Genomic DNA, 22734 nt, shown 5'->3' on the forward strand with positions numbered 1-22734 from the left:
CACTGGTAGATTCCCCTCTAAGCTGCCTATTTCTTTTCTCCTACGTCTCTTGTTCCCCAAAATGAATATTTGGCTGAAAGCTTAGCCAGAATGCAGAATGGTTCCTAGGAATGCAGGCGGACACCTTCCAAGAATCCATGATAAATATCCCTCAGCTTGATAACCCCACAGGCTTAAATCTTACTTTGTAGCCAAGGCCTAGGGCATCAGCCTTTTTGGCAGTTTCAAGTCACACACTGTGCAGAAATCAATTTCTTTGGGGAAAATATAATATACTCTGGACCTGGTAAAAATCCATGATTTTATGTGTATTCTGTACAGGTGATTTTTGCACACTTTTAAAATTTACATTAAAAGAAGTCCATGGTGTTAGGAAATGAAGGATTATATATTTTGCTCCATAAAAATCACGTCTGTGTAGCAAAAAAAAAAATAATAAAATATGTGGTCAAAAGACAAATGAGAAATTGAGAAAAACATTTGCCACTCGTATAACACTCAGAATTAATCTTGCTAACACATAAAGATGAAAAATCACCAACTGAGAAGAAAAAATCAATCCAACAGAAAAATGGGCAAAGAAATGAACAGACAGTTCACAAAAGAGGAAATGCAAATAGCTCCTAATGAAAAAATGAACAACCTAAATTTATACATCCATTTTCATCTAAGAGATTTGCGAAAAAATGAAAGTTCAATAACATACCCCATTGGTAAGGCTGTGAGGAAACAGTCACTCTCATTCATCACAGGTGGACATATAAATTAGTGCAATCCCTATGGAGGGAAATTTGGCAGTATCTATCAAAATTAATGCATGTATGTTTAACCCAGCTGTTCCACTTTCAGGAATTTATCCCTTAGATATATTTGGACACTTCTGAAATGATGTATTTACAAGGTTGTTCTTTCATTATTATTTATAACAGTGAAAGCATAGAAATAAACCAAATGTCCATCTTTAGGAGACTGGTTAAATAAATAAATTATGATGCATCCATACAATTGAATCCTGAAAAGCTATATAAATGGATGGATGGATAGATGATGGATAGCTAGATAGATAAATCCAATTTTAAGAAGGGAATTTCTCTCTGTACTGATAAGGGAAGAACTCCTATATATTTACTAGGTGAAAAAGCAAACTCTGCCTTCTATCTACCTTTTATGTAAGATATGGCAGAACCAGTATCATATTTGCTTAGACATAAATAAAAAAGCTCTGAAAGAATACATATTGCAAATTATAGCAGTGATTAGAGAGGAGAGGTTGGGAACTGGAAAGGTGGGGGACAAGATGGGTGGAAAGAAAACACAAACTTTTTCAAACTTGTTGGTTTTAAACCACATGAGTTAAATTTTAAAATTAAAATAAAAATTTTTAATGCCACATTTTTTTCCATGGGAATATTCTTATGCTGTATTTCCAAGATGGTATTTAAAGATAACCCACCATATCCACTGTGTGTTACCTGCAAAGCAGATGACCACTGAAGTTGCTTTCCTTAATCAAGGCTACCTTATTAGAGAAACAAATTCAGAATATGATACTTGAAGCCATTCCACATTTCTTTATGATGAAAACTGTTTTAAGATTATAAGTTGAAATCTTAAGCTGGAGCACGCTGAAGAGTCGGAGAGTCTAAACAGACAGTTTCTGAGTAAGCATGCATAAACATGACAGAGTGCCATGTGTAGACAATGTTGACTAGAAACGAGGGACTTGGCATTCCTTAGACGATTCTGTAGCATTCTGAACTTCTTTTCATAACCCTATAATTTTAGTGTCAGTGTGAATTTGACGTTAATTCTATCTCATGTCTAAATCTTTAAAAAAATAAAATAAAATGACTCAGGCAACAGATGTGCCTGAGAGACTACAGAGTATAGTGAAGAATTAAGAATATGGATTCTAGAGTCAGATTGCCTGGGTCCAAAATCTGGCTTCACTGCTTACTAGCTATGTGGCCCTGGACAAGTTGCAGTGCCCCTCTGTGCCTCAGCTTCCACATCTATAAACAGGGATCATAATACATGTATCTCAAGAGATTGCTGTGAGGATTAAATTGGCAGCACATGTAGAGCACAGAAGACAGCCTGCTCATGGGAAGCCCCAGGAAGCATTTCCCGTGCAGAAGAAGATTTAAGGCCAGTTCAGAGCTGAGTTGCCATCATCAAAATAAATGGGAGTCATACTGAAGCAATATGTGTTTCTAATTAAGAAAAAAATGATTGTTTTCACAATTATGAAAGCCTTTGTTAACTTATTAAAAAGATGCCAACTGTCATCATAATATCTGATTTAAAGTAAAGCCATTTAATTTTCCTAAAATAAAATCTCATTCTCCAGTCTAGTGAGGTCATAATTGCTCATGTTTGAAATGGAGAATGGAAGAATAAGAATAGAGATGATTCAAAACAATGACTAATCCATCACCTTTCCATCTTCCTGCCTCAGAACACAGAGACTGAATGGGGAAACCTAAAACAAGACCACAGATGACTTCACATTTTTGGATCCCAAGGAACAGAAAGGATCAAGTTGCTCAAGTGGGTGACCCCTGGCCTCTCCATTCTCATCTGTAAGTATGTTCTCTGCGGTCTCCATTCTCAGCCCTGTCTGCACCCTGGGGTCCTCAGCACTGCAGGTTCCAATGTGCAGGTTGGCAACTGGTAAGTCTTTCTATGTGAAAAATGGAAGGCCATTGTTTCGTGGGCCTTCCAATATACACAAAATCCAGACTCACACTTTCCACTTATTTGAATTATTCTTAAATGCAATGTCTGCAATTACTGCTATGGTCTAATGTTCCACAGGTTATATTATTACTTGCAAGTTGTAATAAAGGCCCAGTCAAGCTATTACATTAAAAACACCATAGTAATGTAATGAGTAATGAATGGATAGATTAAAGTTACAAACAGAATTTGAAAAAAAAAAAGTCTGAAAGTCTGAATATCATTTGGGAGTGTACTCCAGCAGCTATGATATCAAGATACTCTTCAGAGAATAGTGTTTCTGGATGAACCCTAGCAGCCTACATGATGGTAATGATGGCTAATGGAAAGGCATTTAAATGGTCCACATCCTGTAGTATATTTAAAGTTAATAATCGGTAACTTAGTGAGAAAAGCGAGTAAGTGGTTTTTAAATTATTATGTAGGAAGATACTATTTAGATTTACGCTGTTTAGATTTTCTGATCAATTAAGAGGTCACAACCAAGAGGAATTTATATTATTCCAAGTACTGTGTTGAACCATTTCCCTCATTAATAAAATCCAACAGTCCTAAGTTCATGCAGGCAGCTGTTGTGTTTATCATACTTAAATTTACAAATGACTATAATGATCACATAATGGTGTTGTTAGCACTTTTGGAAATGATCCAAGGTTTGTTTTCTTAGTACTCATGTGGGTCCTTCCATTTTGAATGTAGAATATATAAAACATTTAGCATGCTGTAATTGTGCAGAGGAAGTACATTTCACCAATTATTTAGAGGTAATAAATAATTAGTACATGGAAGCTGAGTCCTTTCAAGTCTCATTTATTACAATAACATGTCATATGAAAGACTAAGATCCAAAGTTGGGGAATATTGATTAGCTACCCTACTCTCTAATAGCTGGTGGTCAATATTTTCAAGCAGTTTAGATGAGTCCAAACCTCACAAGTGAATTTATCTTCCATCAGTCTTCTTGATCTAGTGTGGTTTATCTTTCACCTTCACTTCCTCCCTGCCCAGCACCCACTTTTGTTTTCGTAATGTGTACTAAGTCTGAGTCAGATGAAATCCTGAGAATATCAGCCCTATCATAATCAATTTCACCTAGGAAGCAGGGAATCTACAAGAACACATTACATACATTATCATCACCTACCCCTATGCCAACATTGCTACAACTAGAAAATGGAATAACAGCATTTCTCATTAACTATGAAGATAACAGAGCAATCAACAATCAAAACCATCTTTCTAAGTCTGAAATGTCTTAAATAGCTTTAAATGATATTGTAATGTGCCTTTATACCTACAGCTGAAAAAATTAACTTTCACCATAGTAAACCTTCCAAGTGAAAAAGGAGAGAAAAGAGAGGGTTGGTGTTGCTTGTTTGGGGGAAATATTGATGAGGGAAGAATCACAGAATTCCTACAAGAATTGGCAAGATATAAGTTGACTAAATTCCTTTTAGAGTAAGTCTGTCTCTCTTCCCTTTCTTCCTCCTTCAGCCCCTAAACCATGAGCAGAAGTGTCCTCTAGCATTCCTCCATCTGTCAGACAACTGTTCAAGACAGATTCTTTGGGGTTTATTGATTTCTTCCTAAACTAATCACTCTGCCTTAAGAATATATCAGATTAAGTGATCCTATCTATATAGGATCCTGTTATGGGGAAAAATGTGTGTGTGTGTTATATGGAGAGAAAGAGAAAGAGAGAGGAAAGAGACCCCTCTCCCAGGGTTTCCTTCACAGTATATGAATTTTTAATGAATATGCATCAGTCAATTTGCTTTAATAATGAAAATGCCTAAGCCCTTGTAGACACAAAAGTATTTGTGGTAATTGTTTTTATTCAGTGGTCTTACTAGGGTGGTCTCTGATCCCTGCATATGTAGTGCATTATAAAAATCTCTATTTCAGAACTTTCTAACTTGGGACACTAAATATGTATGTAGCTTTAACCCAACAATACAGTTTCTTAGGGAAATTGTTACAATACTGTAGCTTTCCCAGAAACAGTTCATTAAAGCTGATTTTTGAAAACCAAGCTGCACATGCAATTTGTGGCTTCATAATCTATTCACAGTAGGGACACAATTTTAAGACTAGTAATTAAGCACTTTTTCTTTTGTCTGAAGCAAGTTCTCTGAGCTCTTCAAAAATATCTTAATATTCAAATTTATTATTAATCTTATTAGAGAATTAGAAAAATAAAGGCTACAAAACAAATAGGTTGGTGTCAGTTTAGGGGAACAAGATGCCCTTGGGAAGTAAGCACCAGTATTCAATACAACTTATGTAACACTATACAATTTGTGTGAGATGAGAGGTGTGTGTACATGAAAAAGTAGGTTAATGACACCATGGTACTTCTATGAGACTTTATTTCATCCTTAAAAAGCTACTCTCTAAGAAAAGTTAATCAGCTATTTGTGACCATTTGAGGCACAGGGAGTGGGGGAAAAAAGCGTACACCCAGAAGAAACAAATTCTGGTTTGTTTTGTTTTGTTTTGGGGCCCAACCCAAAATGTGCCAAAATGGAAATAGTGACATGTCAATAAGGGCACATTACAGGTGATTTGATCTTACTTAGATCTTTCAAAATGTGTCAATGTACACTTTCAATTGCTATTATTCAACTAGTAGTTACAGTAAGTGTTAATCTGTTACCAATTATGTTTACTCTCATAATGAATAAGTTATAACATAAAACCCAAATGAACATAGAAATGCAAAATTTTGTAGCAGTGTTAGCAATGAGGATACATAAAAATGAATGAAAACTATGAATGGAAGTTGCAAAAGAAGATCTCAGAATAATTTTGAAATTTATTTTGCCCCCTATCTAACTACATATTGCTCAGCAATTCTCAAGGAATAATGAATGCTCTTGGCAGGAAACTCAACGCTCTATGTGATGCTGATAACAGGCTCACAAATTCTTAGGCATCACCTATTCCCTCCCCACATGCCCAACCCCAGTCTCTGTGAGCAGAAAGGAGAATATGGAGGGATACATACTATGTCCACACACATACATTCACAAGGAGCTTCAATCAGGTTTGTTGGTTGGTTGGTTGGTTGACTGATGGATTTTAAATAGAATATTTTTCCTTTACAAAAAATTGTGACTAAGGTCCTGGAAGAAATATTTATCATTATATAGGGGGAAAGAAACCACCAATGCTAGATGTCCTCTTTGTGGCCTTGAGTAGACCTCCTGATTTCTTTGGGCCTCAGTTACCTCCTTTAAAATGAGGAGTTATAGGACTTTATAATCTCTAAATTTCCCTCCAGCTCTGCAGTTCTAAATTACATCTCTTACCTCCTTCAAGATGTCGATGGTGTAATCACTGGTAGAATACCTAAAAGAAGGTCTGAATTCTCTTACAACTCTGGTTTTTCATTTTCGACCCCTATGGGCTAGTTTGTCCTATCTTCTGTGTGGCATAGGGGCTAGGTAGCATGTGCCTGTTAGTGTTTTAAGGAGCCACTTGGGTGCTGGAAGTTACAACTAAGCTCTGCTTTGTAGATGAGCAAAGGGGCCAAGAAAGGACCTTCTTTAATTATCTGAGACAGTGATAATTTCCAAGAACCTACATTCATCAGTGCACATATTGGAAGCAGGGCTTCATACTTTCCAGATGGCACAGAGGGTGATTGGGGGATAATTCGAGAGAATAATGAAAGTTACACTCAAATAGGGCCTTTCGAAGGAGGGGGCAAAGTAATATTTTTCCTCAATTATAGCTCTATAGGCCAATTCCTGTCTTTTACATACCAAGAGTATGCAAATGTTCCTTTTGGGAGAAATGTTATTAAGCATATTGGCAAGAAAGGATGAAAAAACTGGGATGTAGATTAGCTATTTTAATAATACAGAGGGCCAATTGCTTATTCTTTGGAGAGTGACTATAGAAAGCAATTAAACTCCTAAAGTGGCAATAAAACAAATGTTGATTACACCCAACCTAAGACTCTGTAATAAAAACAAGAAAAAAATGACTTTTTTCCTGGCATATATTTTCAAGCATGTGGCTTTGGAATTATATATGCTTATTTTCTGTTTTTATAAGGTTAGACTTGTTCTCAATCATTAGTGAGAAAATTTAAATTCTTGTTTCAAGGGGAATTATCTTCAAAGATGTTGAGTTTTCTCTGAAACAAATATAGTTTGTGTTTTCTATCACCCAAGTCTTAATATTCTCAAACCATGGCTAGGGCTTTTATTTTACACAACGTTCCAAGTCAGAATTTCCATATTTAGTGCCTGAATCAGGCATGTGGAGAACTTTAATTTAGTTTCACAAAGATCTAAGCATTTTGCAAGTGCTTCATGGCTCAAAAATTTGTCAATATACTAGAACCCGTAATACTACATATTTCATGCTACTACCTCCAAATATGGCTATTTAAAATGCATATTTGTGTGGCACTCCATATAAGGCCATGAAACCTGGTGGGTAATTTTGAAAAAGAAAATATGCTTTGAGAGACCAGAAATTGAAGATAAAAGACAATTATTATAATCCCATAAAACCCTAAAAAGCTTGGAATATTTTTCTATTAACTTACTGGCTGGGGTTGAAGAGAACATTTACCAGCTAAATTTGCTAAATCAGTGTCCAAAATGTGGACATTTGAAGGAGAAACTGTGAATATCCCCACACAGCAAAGAAAAGAGTGAATGCCCAAACAGGGGCACAAGAGAGCATATGAGCCTCAGCTGCCTGCAAGTTTGCAGTAAGGCACGGAAATGGCTTTGTTTAATCTGAGCTTTTATTAATGTCAACAGAGCCTCTGTGAGTGCTCATGTTAGAATCGGGGTATTATTTTTACAAAGTCTGGAATCTTTCACTGAACAATACAAAAATGTGATAATACACAAATGAATTTGCAGTGCTAATAATGTTCAGGGCTTCCCTTGTATTTTACAATGTGGTAGGAATGAGTTTAAAGACTTTTTTATGTATATTATCTCTTCAGTTTTCAAGACTGATGTAGAGAAAATGGTGGTCTAACCTCCATTTAACAGATAAGGATGGTGAGATGCAGGTGACAGGGCTGGTAATTAGTAGACTAGGAGGCCAATCCAAGTCTCCTGTTTCTATCCCCACAGTGTTTTTCACCACCCTACCCTGATTCAGAATTTCTCAAAGGAGTCATTCTCATCTTCCTCAGCCAATAAAAAGATCTAAAAATTCAATAAATCAAGGGGGAAAACATCTGAGATCGGAAATCCAAGATCCTGTCTCCCTTTTACACTCAAGCCATATGTCTAAGAAGCAACTTGGGCTCTCTTTCCAGTGAGCTGATTCCAAATAACATGAGAATAGCAGTTCTGTTTCACAGCATCACGTTTTATCCTTTTTCATTTTGATTGCTTTTTTTCCGTGGTCAGGTACAAGCCACAGTGGTAAATAAATGACATATTTGTCTGTGTCTTCTTTAAGGTAGACCCATTCAATGCATTTCCCAGTGGCTCATTACCCAAGAGAGACTATAGGACTGGCAGCTTGCATGAACTCATTTTCAGGATGCACAGCAGTCCGTCTGACCCATTAGTTATCTAAGCTATCTCATTGCAAGACAAATCCTGAGCATAGGGTGGAGGCAAGCAGACTGTATTAGGCAGCTGCATCCTACCAGTACCTGTGCATTTCAGGAAACCAATAGGTCAGTGCTAGGGGGGGTCTGGGCAGATGGCATTTTTGGCAGAGCCCTATGGCAGCAATCTGTAAAATGCTTGGCAATTGGTTCCAGCAGAATTTTCTGGAGTAGGTGTCTAAGGGCTGAAATAGCCGAGGCTCCCATTTCTCTATGCTTGTTCCAGCAAGAGCCAGCAATGTCAGAATCAAAGCTTGCTTTATATCAAAAGATGTCCTGTCTTTTGGTAACTTATTTTCATCGTTTGCCATTCTTTCTCAAAGAGCTATTCCTTTTACTCTCACCCTTCACTTTCCTCCTTTGCTCTTGAAACCTGTTATGCTTTATACCTGAGGACAAAAGCAGCTGGAAATAAGAGTCATTGCTACTCTCCCTCATCCCTCCTTTTCAGACATAAAACATTAAAAATGTAAGGTTCTGTGAGTGTACTGTCAACCATAGAAGTTTGATGGTGATAATTCCCTCAGTCAAAATTATAACAACACTAATAGAGATTTGGTGATGTGCATGTGTACACACACATATACACACATACACTTATACACACATACATGCACACACAGATACAGGAGAAAAGCAAACATTGTAACACTTTCAACAGCTCTTTGACATCTCTGAAGCAGTTTGTCAAAAATGTTGCATCTGCCTGAAAGTACCTACCACACACACACATTCTGAAAGCCTACTGTGCTGAGTCTTGTGTAGCCCTTTTTCTCTTGCATTTTCATAAAAGCTTTATTGTCCTGTTTCAGTGAACTTTCCCTGATTTGTTAGAATGACAGAACATCAGAACTGAAAGGAAACATAGCATCCATCTTGTTTTATACTCACAGAAACTAGACCCAGGAGGGAAGGGACTTTGCCCCACACTGATGGGGGCAGCCGGGCTTTGGATCTCAGTCCAGTTCTCCTTCCACCAGGCAAGGCTGCATCTTGGGGAACAGAGTCTGAGATATTTCATTCATTTCACAAATACTTTTTGGTCATTACAAGGCCATGGGGAAGAGACAAGCAGAATAAGAACTAGTCCTTGAGGGGGGTTGCTCAATTTCTTAATTATTTATTTTTGCTGTTATTAAAGAGAAACAGTAAATAATAAAATAATTTTGTGGAAGATGAAAAATCTTAAGTTAGACCTATACTTTTCTTTCCTATATGTATTGAAGTTAGAGAAAAATAAACATTTAACATCTCTTTAGATACCAACATTGTATAGATACTCTTGGGGGAAAAAAGATCAATGTCTTTGAAGGCTAGAGAGAATAATTTAACAACATCTTAGAGAGGTTTCAGAAATTAAAATAATAATAATAATAAATTGGACACATTCTGTTGAGGAATCTGACACCAACTCACTCAATTTCATTTGAAAGCCTTCCATGTTACAACCAAATTATATGTAGAAATGTATATACCTAAGTTTTAATGGATTTAACTTCCCATGTTGTTTCCTCATCCAGTGTTTCTTAAGGTAGAGTTATTGGGTACATTAAATTTAGGAAAAAAGTCTATAGGTTAGAGGAAACATCTGTTTCTTCTCTTTCCTTTTAGATTTCTGACCTTCCATATAAATTCAGAGACACGTTTTCACTGTTAGTGAGGATGTCCAAAGCCTTGCCAAATGGAGCCGCTCATTCTTCCAGCCCTGGAAACCAAAGCCAGTGAAGTCAGGTTTGGAAGACACATCACACGATTCACTTCCCTTTTCTTCTGTGCTTTCTGGTTTTTGATGATATGTAGTTCTGGCTTCACTTTTAAGTGGCCTCGAGTTCAGTGAGATAGAGCATTAAATTTAAAACAGGAACAGAAGCTGAATAGGCCTTGGGTGACTGACACACAACCTAAGGATGCAATCTGTTTCACTGCAAATAAATGTCGCTCCCTTCATCTCCAGACTCTTTGAAGGTTTTCCTATGAATAAAACCTGTCTGCTGAGTACTTGAATAGCTGTGTGACCCACAGCAAAAGCTGACATTTGTATATGTTTTTCCTTGTACACACTTTTCTTTTCTTTCTCTTTCTTGCTGCTATGATCCTTTAAAATCCCCACTGTCTTTCCCTTAAAAAAAAATAGAATAATAATAATGACTGTATAGTAAATATTTACTATATACTGGGCATTATGCCAAGCATTTTGCATTTCACTAAAAATGATACACATATGCAACACAAATATTGTATCCCAATTTTGCAGGTGAGCAAACTGAGACTTAAATCACTTACGCAGTGTCCCACAATTAGCAAGGTGATAGAAGAGAGACTCCAATGTCCATGCACTTAATCACTCTGTTCTCCCAATAGTGATACCTACAGTTTGTTGTAGTTTTTCACAGTAACTTTAATTCCCAAATTGGTTTCCCACTGTCACTGAGCCATGTTTTAAAGCTGCCTCATCCATCTAGGAGGGCTCGGAGTAATATGAAATGAATCTAAGTAAAAACATAGTTGAGAAGCCAATTAATTTCGCGAAAATCCTAGAACACAATTGTAGTAGTTTTCTTTTGCTGCATAAAAAATTACCATAAACTGAGGGACTTAAAGTAACATAGATTTATTATCTCGCCATTCCTATGGATCAGGAGGCTGGCACGTTTTAGATGGATGCTCTGCTCAGGGTCTTATAAGGCTGAAATCAAGGTGTCAAATAAATTCTCATCTGAAGGCTCAACTAGGGAAAGATCCTCTTCCAAGCTCATTCAGGTTGTTGGCAGAATTAATTTCTTTGTGTTTGTAGGATGGAGGCACTCATTGTCTTCTAAGCTGTCAGCCAGGGACCACTCTGAGCTCCTAGAGGCTGCTCACAGGTCCTTGCCACGTGGCTTCCCCCATCTCAGCAAGGGAGAACCTCCCTCACATCAAATCCCTCTCACACTTCAAATCTTTCTGGCTTCCTCTTCCTCAACTAGCCAGACAAAATGCTTTGCTTTTAAGGACAAATGTAATTAGATTAGGCTCACCCAGAAAATATCCCAGTGCTAAGGTCAAGTAACTGGTAACCTTAACTGTATCAGAAAAATCCTTTTGCCCCATAATATAATCATGAGAGTAACTCCTGGGGCAGAGATCATGGGGTCCACCAGCATTCTGCTCACCTCAGGAATCAAAGTAACATTATTCTTGGTTTGGTTTTTTCCATTGTCCTCTTCCATTTTTGTGCGGAGCCAATAAATATGGAATAATGAAATTTAACCATAATGGAATTTTCATGTGTAGTTTGCACACACAAAAAAAGGGTAGCACTGATGCATGGTAGGGAAAGCCCCTTCTCTTCTGGCTCTGCAGTTGTCGCCTTACTGTGGATACTGGCAGGCAGGTTGTGATCTTCCAGTACCTTAGGTCCTCTACAAGGATCAGCCTCAGATGACCCTGAATGTCCCTCCTGTGAAAGGCAACAGGAAAATGTCTGTGCTGGGAACTCTGTCAGCCCCCCTATCACCAGCAATCTGTCCATGTTTCATATCGGTCCCGGGGAGCATCTCCTGAGGAAGTCCTTACTACTTCCATTTTGCTGGTAGGAGTATTTGGTAGATGACCACATTTTTTTTTTTCTTATTTTTGTTTTTTCTTTCTTTATTTTTTGTTTTGTTTTGTTGACCACGTTTTTTAAGGTGAATTATTTTAGAATAGTACAAGATATTATTACATCTGTGGAGTATTTAGCTAGGTTTTACATTTCAAGCTGAATTTTAAAGAATGATTTTAGAGGGCTTTCAAATTGATTACCAATCAAGTTTCTTCCTCATTTCAAAGAACAGAACCATTGTTACCTGGTATTGTTAGGATTCCAATAACGTCAAATCTATGCCAAAATGGCATCATTTCTATTATATTCCATGATCTTTGGATATTACATTTGTTTTCTTACCTAGTAAAGGATAGATCAGTAAGATGTCCCTAAATAAAGTTCTTTAAGAAAGAACTGGAAATTACTTTTAAGATCTAAAGTCCCACATATATGTAACATGTTTGATCTGTTTATTCAGCTTGAGCACATGTTAGTAAAAACTACCTTTAAAATGGAAAGCATATAGACTGGAAACCTGGATTTTAGTTCTGGTTCTTTTATGTTACTCAGCTATAAAATAAAATAGCCTCTTGGGATTAGATACAAATTATCTCTCTGGGGTGCGTGGTATAGTGTTCCTGGGTGATGAAACACCTGGCTCTCAACCTTCACTTTATTTTAATCTTTTCTGGTAAGGAGGATGATCTTCAGACTCAACATGAATAGAACTAACTTTGTTAAGAGGGCCTGGGAACCTGAGATAGGCAAGGAGACTGTCAGACAGCTCCTACCTGCTCTTGATGTGTTTGAGTCTTGGCCTTGAGTTTCCCAATACTTGGAAAGAAGATGCAGATGAAAGCCCTGATCCTCTGTACTGGAGGTGTGAAGATAGGCATATTGTTCTGATTTGGGGCAAAAGTGGAAATTCTATAAACTGTATACATTAATCCTATAAACCGTAGATAGATTCTAAAATTAATTCTCAAAAGGATGGTTGGGGGAGGCTTAGGAAAGGAAGCCAGGATCACTAGGAACCAGTATGGATTCATAATAAGAATGAGTATTGACTGAATAACCTCATTTCCTGTTTAGACTGGGTTACTAGACTAATAAAAAAACCAAGATGCAGCATGAATCTTGTCTCTTTCTGACAGATGTTCCTAGGAAGAGAAAAAGGATGACTCCAGATGAAGGGTGTGGGAGGTGGGGGAAGCAGGGACAAGGAGTGACACTGACAGAAAAAGTAGAAGCTAGAGGAGAGAGTCCTTAGCCCCAGGGGAAAGGAGCATAGGAACAGTTCCCTCCAGAGAAGAGATCATGTGATGCTTCCCAGCATCTGAGAGGACAGCAGGAGGAGACCCTCACTGTCTCACTTGGGAGGAGATACCTGAGCAGTTTACCAGATTGGGGGGTGTCAGAATCAGTGCCCTGAGCTTGGGGCACACAGGGCTTAGGATGCCAACCCCAGCAGCAGGCGGAGGAGAAGCTCTGTGGGAGAACACAGGAGACACCCCAGCCGAAGGATCTTGGTTGCTGCTGGGCCAGGAGGCAGACAGAGCAATAAGCAATGGGCCTTAAATGGAATTCCCTTGGGCTTAAGGGAAGAAGAGAGCACCTTTGTTTCCATCAGTGTTTTGAAGACCCACACATTCTCATATGTCCCCCCTCCAGAGAACATAAAGCTGTTCAGCAGAGTGAGCAATGGCTTGGTTTTTGAGGTCCTTCTGCCCAGTCTTGAATCCTTGCTCCTCTACCTGCTAGCTGTGACCTTGTGCAAGTTACCAATCCTCCTTAAGCTTCATTTCTTTCTTCCATAAGATGGAGGTACCAAAAGTACCTCCTTAATAAGAATGTTCGGAGGATTAAATGAGAATAATCCATATAAAGTGCTTAATAAACATCAGGTGTCATTAATACAGCAGCTCAAGCTGGTGGTGCCTGAGGAAATCCCAACCAAGTCTTTCATGATATCTTTGTGGACAAGATGAAGAAATGAGGGATAGGCATAAATACAATTTTGTGATGTGTAGTTGGTTAAGTGATAAAGCAAAAGAATGCAAATGAATGGGTGGATATCAGTCTGGAGAAGTTATTTCTCAGCATATGGTTCGTGGATTACAAAAGTCCTCCTGAGAATCCTGAGTGTTCCCAAGCTGCAGGTCCTTTCTTTGATCCTTAAACATAAATAAATGGCAACTAATTCCATAGACCTTTCTTTTTATATCTGCCTAAAAGTTTGCACATAGTTAATTTACTAAATTAATTATTGAGGATTACTAAAATTTGATGTTTACAAACTAGCCCATTACTAAAATTACAGAGGGAGCTAATTCAGTCATTCTACAGGAAGCCTAGAAGTCGAATAATACCAAGCAATATTGAAGCAATCCTACTACCTGAGCACATGTGCAAATTTCAGTAATGTTGCATTTTTACTGCTGTATCCTCAGTTTATCATGACTTGGTCACAGTCTCCTATTGCTGCTATATGTGGCATTAATTAGTATATCACCTTAGAGTTAACAAATACCTCTCCTTTCTCAACCACTGTATGAATGTATGTCCTGGCCCTTAGGATTTCTCCCAAGAATGTCATCCTCCTGCCCAGGAGATCCCTGAGTACAAGCTGCTTACTTTTCAACATCCCATGTATGTTGGGTTCAGAAGGTGGGGGGGGGGGGGCGGTGATTGCATTTTCCTGGCTCCAGTGCCTCTCTCAGACCATAATTCTTCTACCTTGAATAAAAATTCCTGCAGGTTCCTTTGAGGCTTCTGCCTCTACCATCCTTAACCCTCTCCATCCTCCAACCTCCCTTTTTTTTTTTTTATCTCCCTTCACTTCTTCCTAATTCCTTGAGGACCCTGACATCTGACTCACAATCTTCCTCTTTGCCCCAAGTCTTCTCATTATTCTGGGTGGTTTCAGTGCTTGTGTAGACAACCTATCCAGAACCCTCATCTCTCAGGTCTTTCATCCCCTCAATTCCACTTCCAAGCATCCGCAGCTACCAGAGCCACACAGCCTGTTCATTATGCAGCATTGCCGCCCCAGCTCTAAAATTTAAACTCTTTCTGACCACAACCATCTTTCCATCCAGCTTTCTCACTCTCTTGCACTCCTATTCCCAGGACCTCATAAAGCCCCCTGCTTCTTCCCAATATGGCAGTCCTCCTTATCTCTGCCATCTTTTCTCTCCAACCCAGATCCTGTAATCCCCTACTTTAAGCAATTCTCTCACTGTGTTGGTTTCCTGTGGCTGCTACAACAAATTACTACAAACCTGGTGGCATAAAACAACAGATCTTTATTCTTTCACAGTTCTGAGATCGTAGTCTGAAATGAAGGTGTCGGTGGGGCTGCGCTCCCTCCAGAGGCTCTGGGGGAGAGTCCGTTCTGTGCCTCTCTCCTAGCTCCTGGTGACTGTTGGCATTCCTATGGGCTCACAGCGTTTCCAATGCCCAGCAAGTCAGCACCTAAAACAGGGGAAATTATCATAGAAAGCTGTGTCAGGGAGCATCTCAGGAAGCCATGTCACCAAGGCCCGATGTCTGGGTTCCGGGTCTTATAATTCCTGCTATGCCAGCACAGGGGTCTGGGAGTTTTCCATTTCTGTCTACCTCCGGGCTTTCCACACCTGCTTAGGATAGAGTCTCCATGATTTACCATTGTGTTCAGAGTAAAATCCAAAGTCCTTGGCATGACTGCTTTATGCTCAGGCCGCTACTTTCCTCTTAAGTCCCTCCCTTTGTCTTTCGGCACTCATTAACACTGCAGTACTTGCATCCCCTACAAGTACACATTGCTTTCTCTCTTGCCTCTGAATCTTGGCCTGGAATGCCAATACCCTCCCCCTCCTCTCCTTGACTTACTCCCGTCATACAGCAGAGGCCAGCCCAGCTCCATTTCTTCCCAGAAGTCCTCACCCAACCTCCTGGTCCTCTTCCAAATCCACCATTGCCATCACCATCTCCATTCCTGACTGGTTTAGGCATCCCTCTTCTGTCTGATTAAAGCACACTATACTTTTCTCCACCATACCCTTTCCTTGCCATTTTCTAATTAACCAATTGTATAATAGTCTCTCTTATTACATTGTAGAATCCTTGCAGGCAGATGTATATGCTCCACCACCTAGCACAGCACCAGACCTATGAGTGTGCTATAAATGTTGGATGGAAAAAATATTGTAATTTTATCAATATGTAGGGTTTGGGAGCCTGAGATGTTAAATATTCACATAAAAAGTTATCATGACTAAGGAATGTATCACCCTGTACTCTGCTGGTCAGGCTGACCATGATATTCCATGTGTTGGTACCACACTTCAAGAAGGAAATGAACAACGGAGCATGTTTGGCAAAGTACAGCCCAAAAGGTGAAGGGCTGGAACTATGAAAGATGAGAAACAGCTGGAGAATTTAAGGATGTTAATCCTGGAGAAGGGAAGATTCAGGAGCTGCCTACACGAAGACAGTCTTCTTCAAGTACTTGAGATGATGTCATGTGGCTCCAGTGTAAGTGAACTGTGTTTTAGAACTTCCTACCAGTGAAAACTGCCCTCAGAATGGAGTGGGTTTTATTGGGAAGAGGAATTCTTGGGCCTAAACACACCTGAATCACATGTTGTGGAAGATCTGTGAGCATCACATGAGCAGTCAGACTACATGTTTTCTGCAGACACTCCAACCCTGACATTCTAAGATTTAAATTAATTAACATGTCAGGCACTTTGCTACTTAATCTCATTTCTAGCATGCTGTGTGGGAGTATGCTGCCTTGACAAATGCTCTCCCAGCCAAACCAAGCTCTGCAAGTTGAGTGGGGACAATTTCAGCCAAATCTTTCAGCATGATTGGATTTCTTTTCCCTTCCAACTGTCTGTCGGTGATAACAAAATTGTATGTTTTGGTTTGTAAGACTTGTGACAAAACTGCCTTAAGAGTGATGCTAAAAACAAAGAGCAACCACTCATTTTCAGTTCCTTGGATGCTTTAGAATAAGATTCCGGCCACTTCCTCAACTGATATCCTGCTTTCTTGTTTGTATATAATATCATCATAATTTTTCAGTGACGTATTTGATTTATGTCTCTTAATATCCTTGAAAAAATGCACTTGGTAATTGTAGTCAGTTTATTGATTTTCATAAAGCTACTTTAGTTACTCTGAAGCCACTGCTAAAGCCAGAGAATTATGCACACTCCATCACCAGCTGCTTGGGTGGTAATGTGAATACTCAAATAGGGCTTATTGCCAGCTTTGGACAACATTTACTCTGGGACTATATCTATAAATGCCCTAAGGAATTTATCCATTAAGTAACTCTGTGTTGCTCACCAATTCATACAACCTTGCTGTGACCATCTCCAGTATTTTATGTACATCCAGGATGTTCAAATAAAAATGATCATATGGAGCAACTTACCTTCAAAAAACACAAGTAATTATTAACTATTATTTTATGAAATAAAGGTTAGAACTGCTAAGAGAAGAAAATACTAGAAATAAAAACTGACATTCAGTCTTTCCATAATAGAAGCCATAGTCCTTGGTTGAGTTAAGTTTTCTTAATAGATTTCTAAGGTATTAAGTTGCTCGTTTTGGTTTGCCTTTTATATGCATGTATTTTTCCCTCTGAGGCACATAAACAGCTTTTAAAAAGTGGTCATTTTACTTATGCTTAATGGGCCTGGTGTATTTGCTGGTCTCTGCCCTGTAATTTGCTTAGCTCACCACCATCAATTTTCGAAACACAGCTTTAAGGACTGAGCAGACAAGGTCATCAATCAGTACCGTTAAAAGGAGATGACTGAATTCTGATGCTTATGCTGCAAAAGCCCTGTTCACATTGGGCATTTTTCAGTCTCTGCAGCTTTGCTCAAAGCTTGCTGACTGGTTTTGCTGTGCTGTGCCATGGAAAGAACACTGGACCGGGAGTTAGAAGAATGGGGTTTGCTTCCAGGTCTGCCACTTACCAGTTGGATAATAATGGTCAAGCTAAAACTTCCCTGAATTTCTGTCTCCTCTTCTGTAAAACAGAGGTAATAATTCTTCCCCCTGCCTCACAGAATTGTTATGAGAATCAAGTGACCCAAGAGCAATGAAAGTACTTGATAAATAGTAAATCACTGATGAAGGTATGGTCATGGCATTTACATTCTGTGATTACTATGAAGAAATATCTCATGCTAGTCATGGTAGGTAAAGAAAAATGATGTACATAAACAGTAGAGAAGAAATTTCACATGTAAACATGTATGTCTGTATTAAATTTGTAGGAATTTTAGATAATTTAATTCTGAATCAATCTAACATGGGACCTTCATAAGCAGAATTAGACAAGCCTCCCCCAGATTGTGTTAATGACAAATAAGTGAATATGTACATAACTACAAACAAGTACAAATATAGAAGGGGCAGAATGGAGACAGGCATATTCCACAAAAGAAGGCATTGTGTGGAATTGGCTTGTTTACTTGTTCATTTCTCACGCCAGTCCGTAAACTCCAGAAGGGCAATGATTGTGTCTGTTTTTTTCATGCCTAGTTCCTAGCAAGTGTAGTTCCCTAGACTGACTCTATCTTCAATGAAACCAAGAGGTGTATGTAACTCCAAACTATGTTATTAAAGGAAGGGCAGCTGAATGCAGTGAAGGTTAAAGTGGAAGTTGCTGAGAGATATCTGAGCCCAATAAAAATGGGAGACTCCCAGCCCTCTTCCCAAACCTCAGATTCTCTGTGGGTGGGGCTGAGGAATCTACATTTTAACAAGCTCCTCCCACCCATCCGGTCCTTCGTATAAGCCCTGAAATCTGAGAAGCCCCCCGGAAAGCATGTTTAGGGGCTACTGTGGTCAATCTCCACATAACTCAGAACCCAGTTTAGTGAAGTGAGCACAGCATAAGTAAGGAGGAGACTCAGGCTAGAGAACAGCTTCCTCTTCTTAACTGTAGCATGACCTTGGGGGAGTCACTTCACTCAGTCTTTTTGGTAAAATGGGAATGAGAAAGCCCTCCTCACAGGATTGTTAAAAAGATCAAAGAGAAAAATGTATGTGAAATTGGTATGTAAACTCCAAGAATTACACCGGTTGTAGGAACAGCCCCAGAAGCAGCCGTATTTTTAATTGGTGGTGTAGTGGCTGGCTGGCCCGGAGAGTGGACCTCTAACTGCTTCCCTGGGTGAGAGGCCCGGGCTGAGTGAGACGCTCTGGTGCTTACAGCTGCTGATAGCACCTGCAAATTTCTCTCACGACACATCTACCTTTTTAGTCTCAGTATTAAAAACTGGACCTTCCTCATTGGTGTTTCATTTTTTAAAAATGGGATTCAGCCCTATTATGACATTAACAATATATATTTGGCAAGTACTTCTTGTCAGGCACTTGTGTGTTGTCTGCTTTACTCCTCAAAAAAACTTTATGAGGGGGTTGGACCCAGGGCTGAGGCAGCCACCACCACCACACCACTCTCTCCCGCCTAAGTGGATTCTGCCCAGGGCTGCGGTGGTAGCCGTTGGGAGTCAGTAGTAGGGATCACAACCAACACAGCTGCCACAGAAGAAGCACTATGGCTCTCTTATCAGTTTAGCAGCCCCCAAGGAAACTGACTACATACTTACACAGAAACTGAGTGAGATGCTGAAGCCTTTTGGGGTTTTTGACAGGAAGAGGAACTGCAGCGCAGGATTTTAATTTGGGGAAAACTAAATAATCTGGTAAATGAGTGGATACAAGAAATCAGTGAAAGCAAGAATCTCCCACAACCTGTAATTGCAAATGTTGGAGGAAAAAGTTTTACATCTGGATCTTATGGATTAGGAGTATACACAAAAGGTTCTGATATTGATGCATTGTGTGTTGCACCAAGACTTGTTAATCGAAGTGACTTTTTCACCTCATTCTATGATAAATTGAAATTATGGGAAGAAGTAAAAGATTTAAGAGCTGTTGAAGAGGCATTTGTACCAGTTATCAAACTGTGTTTTGATAGAGATTGATATTCTGTTTACAAGATTAACACTGCAGACTATCCCAGAAGATTGGGACCTATGAGATGGCAGTCTGCTTAAGAATTTAGATATAAGATGCATGAGAAGTCTTAATGGTGTTGGGAACTGATGAAATTTTACATGTAGTACCAAACATTGACAAATTCAGGTTAACTCTGAGAGCTATCTAACTGTGGGCCAAACACCACAACATCTATTCTGTTATATTAGGTTTCCTCAGTGGTGTTTTCTGGGCTATGCTAGTAGCAAGAACTAGCCAGCTTTATCCAAATGTAATAGCATCAACATCCCATTTTCTAAATGGGAATGGCCAAATCCAGTGCTTTGCTCTTGAAACAGTCTGAAGACTGCAACCTTCATTTGTCTGAATGGGACCCAAGGGTAAACCCCAGTGATAGGTACCATCTTATGCCTATAATTGCATCAGCATACCCACAGCAGAACTCCACATACAATGTGTCCATTTCAACATGAATGGTCATGGTTGAGGAGTTTAAACCCGGTCTTGCTGTCCCAGATGAAATTTTGCTGAGTAAGGCAGAGTGGTCCAAACTTTTTGAAGCTCCAAACTTCTTTCAAAAGTACAATCATTATATTGTACTTCTAGCAAGTGCACCAATAGAAAAACAATGCCTAGAATGGGTGGGCTTGGTGGAATCAAAAATCCGAATCCTGGTTGGAAGCTTGGAGAAGAATGAATTTATTACACTGGCTCATGTGAATCCCCAATCATTTCTAGCTCCCAAAGAAAATCCTGACAAGGAAGAATTTCTTACAGTGCGGGTGATTGGGTTAGTGTTTACAAAAACAGAAAACTCTGAAAACCTTAGTGTTGATCTCACCTATAATATTCATTCTTTCATAGATACAGTTTATAGACAAGCAATAAACAGCAAGATGTTTGAGGTGGATATGAAAATTGCTGCAATGCATGTTAAAAAAAAAAAAAAAAAAGCAACTCCATCATCTACTACCTAATTATGTGCTTCAGAAAAAGAAAAAGCATTCAACAGAAGGTGTCAGGTTTGTCAGCCCTAAATGACAGCAGCCTTGACTTGTCTATAGACAGTGATTATAGCATGCCCATGCCTTCACCTACTAGTGCTATGAAGACCAGTCCATTGAATAGTTCTGGCAGCTCTCAGGGAATCAGTCCTACTCCAGCTGTAACAGCAGCATCTTGACCAACATACAAGGTACTGACATTTCTGTGCCACAAGTAAATTCCAGTGAAAGCTCAGGGGGCACATCAAGTTGCCACATAACCAGCCATTTCTCCACGACCAAAGCCTACGGTCTCCAGAGTTGCTTCTTCAACACAGCTGGTAAACCAACCATCTAGACCTTCAGGAAGTGCAGCAACAAAAATACCTAATCCTACAGTAGGAGTCAAGAGGAAATCCTCACCTCATAAAGAAGAGAGTCCCAAGAAAACCAAACAGAAGAGAAACAACTTGATACAGAGACAAGTACAACTCAATCAGAAACTATTCAGACAGCGGCTTCTCTGTTGGCCTCTCAGAAAACATCCAGTACAGACCTTTCTGATATCCCTGCTCTCCCTGCAAATCCTATTCCTGTTATCAAGAATTCAATAAAACTGAGATTGAATCAGTAAAACAAACAAACAAAAAAACTTCAGGAGGTAGTATTGTCACCTATTCATAGAAGACTACACCAAGGCACAGAGAAATTAAGAACTTGTTCAAAATATACTTTTAGTAGAGGGCAGTGACAGGGCTTGAATCCAGGGTATCTGACCCCAGAGCCTGTGCTCATCAGTGCTAACTATATTATACCACTCTGGCATGAGGACTTATCCCATGCTTTTTCCTTCCCTATTCCCCTTTAAGGCACACGGACAACCAAGACACAGAAAAATAGATCAGTCTTTGAGGTCCAAGTATGTATAAACACAGCCTAAGTTCTTATCAGGCTGGCCAGTGTTCTTTCTGTAACACTGAGCTGATAGCTACAGCTGTGCAACTCTTCATTTTGTCTCTTGTATTTTTATTTAGATTGTGGTTACATGCTAAAGAAACATAAATATGGTCTTGATAGCATAGTCCCAGTATAAGAAATCATTGATATGCATTCACGTAAGAAAATTATCAGAGGAACCGTTCTGAGTTTTTCAGCTAGTGTGTAATACTGTGAGTGCAGGAAATTACTGGTGTGACTCTCTAGATGAAGTGAGCTATGAGTTGAAAACCAATTGTAAATTTCTCAAAGATAAAGCTGTGAGCTCTACTACTGTTAGATATAAAAATACAGAAACTTCATACCTCATGGGAATATTTCACCATCTAATTAGGTTTCTCAAGGGTGACTGAAATACTGGCATATTTTCTTTCCTTCTAAAGGGCAAGGTTTTATCCGTCATCTCTGATTAATATCCAGAAGAATCCTTCATAGCCCCATACAGCAGTCTGTGCCAGCAACTCAGGTGACAAGGGGCTGGATTGCAATCTTTCCAGAACCAGAAGACTGGAAACAAGCCTAGTAGGTGGAGTGGAGCAGAAGATAAGCCCAAGATTATATCATCCCAACAACAAAGCAAGAAGCCCATAGAAAAGAGAACATTTCCAGTTTTTCAATGGCTGAGTAAAGGTGTCAGTTTTACCTTCTCTTCTAAAATATCATCTAAGAGCAATAAGGAGAATAAGACAAAAATGCAAACTCGATCAATGAAACTGAAGTTGATATAACCCCAAACTGCAATATGAAAGGCAAGGCAGCCAGATACAGTAAGGTCAAAAGGGGATGCTGGAAGTTGCTGAGAGAAATTTCCCAAACCCAGCAACAGTGAGCAGTTATGTCAAGTAAGT

General features: G+C 39.2%; 1 pseudogene; it reads left to right on the plus strand.

Annotated features, from left to right (window-relative positions):
* The first annotated feature begins 16148 nt into the window (after positions 1 to 16148).
* LOC119540637 lies at positions 16149 to 21524 on the plus strand (annotated as a pseudogene).
* Positions 21525 to 22734: the final 1210 nt, after the last annotated feature.

Source organism: Choloepus didactylus, chromosome 7 (assembly GCF_015220235.1).
Source record: "Choloepus didactylus isolate mChoDid1 chromosome 7, mChoDid1.pri, whole genome shotgun sequence".
Classification (NCBI taxonomy): Eukaryota; Metazoa; Chordata; class Mammalia; order Pilosa; family Megalonychidae; genus Choloepus; species Choloepus didactylus.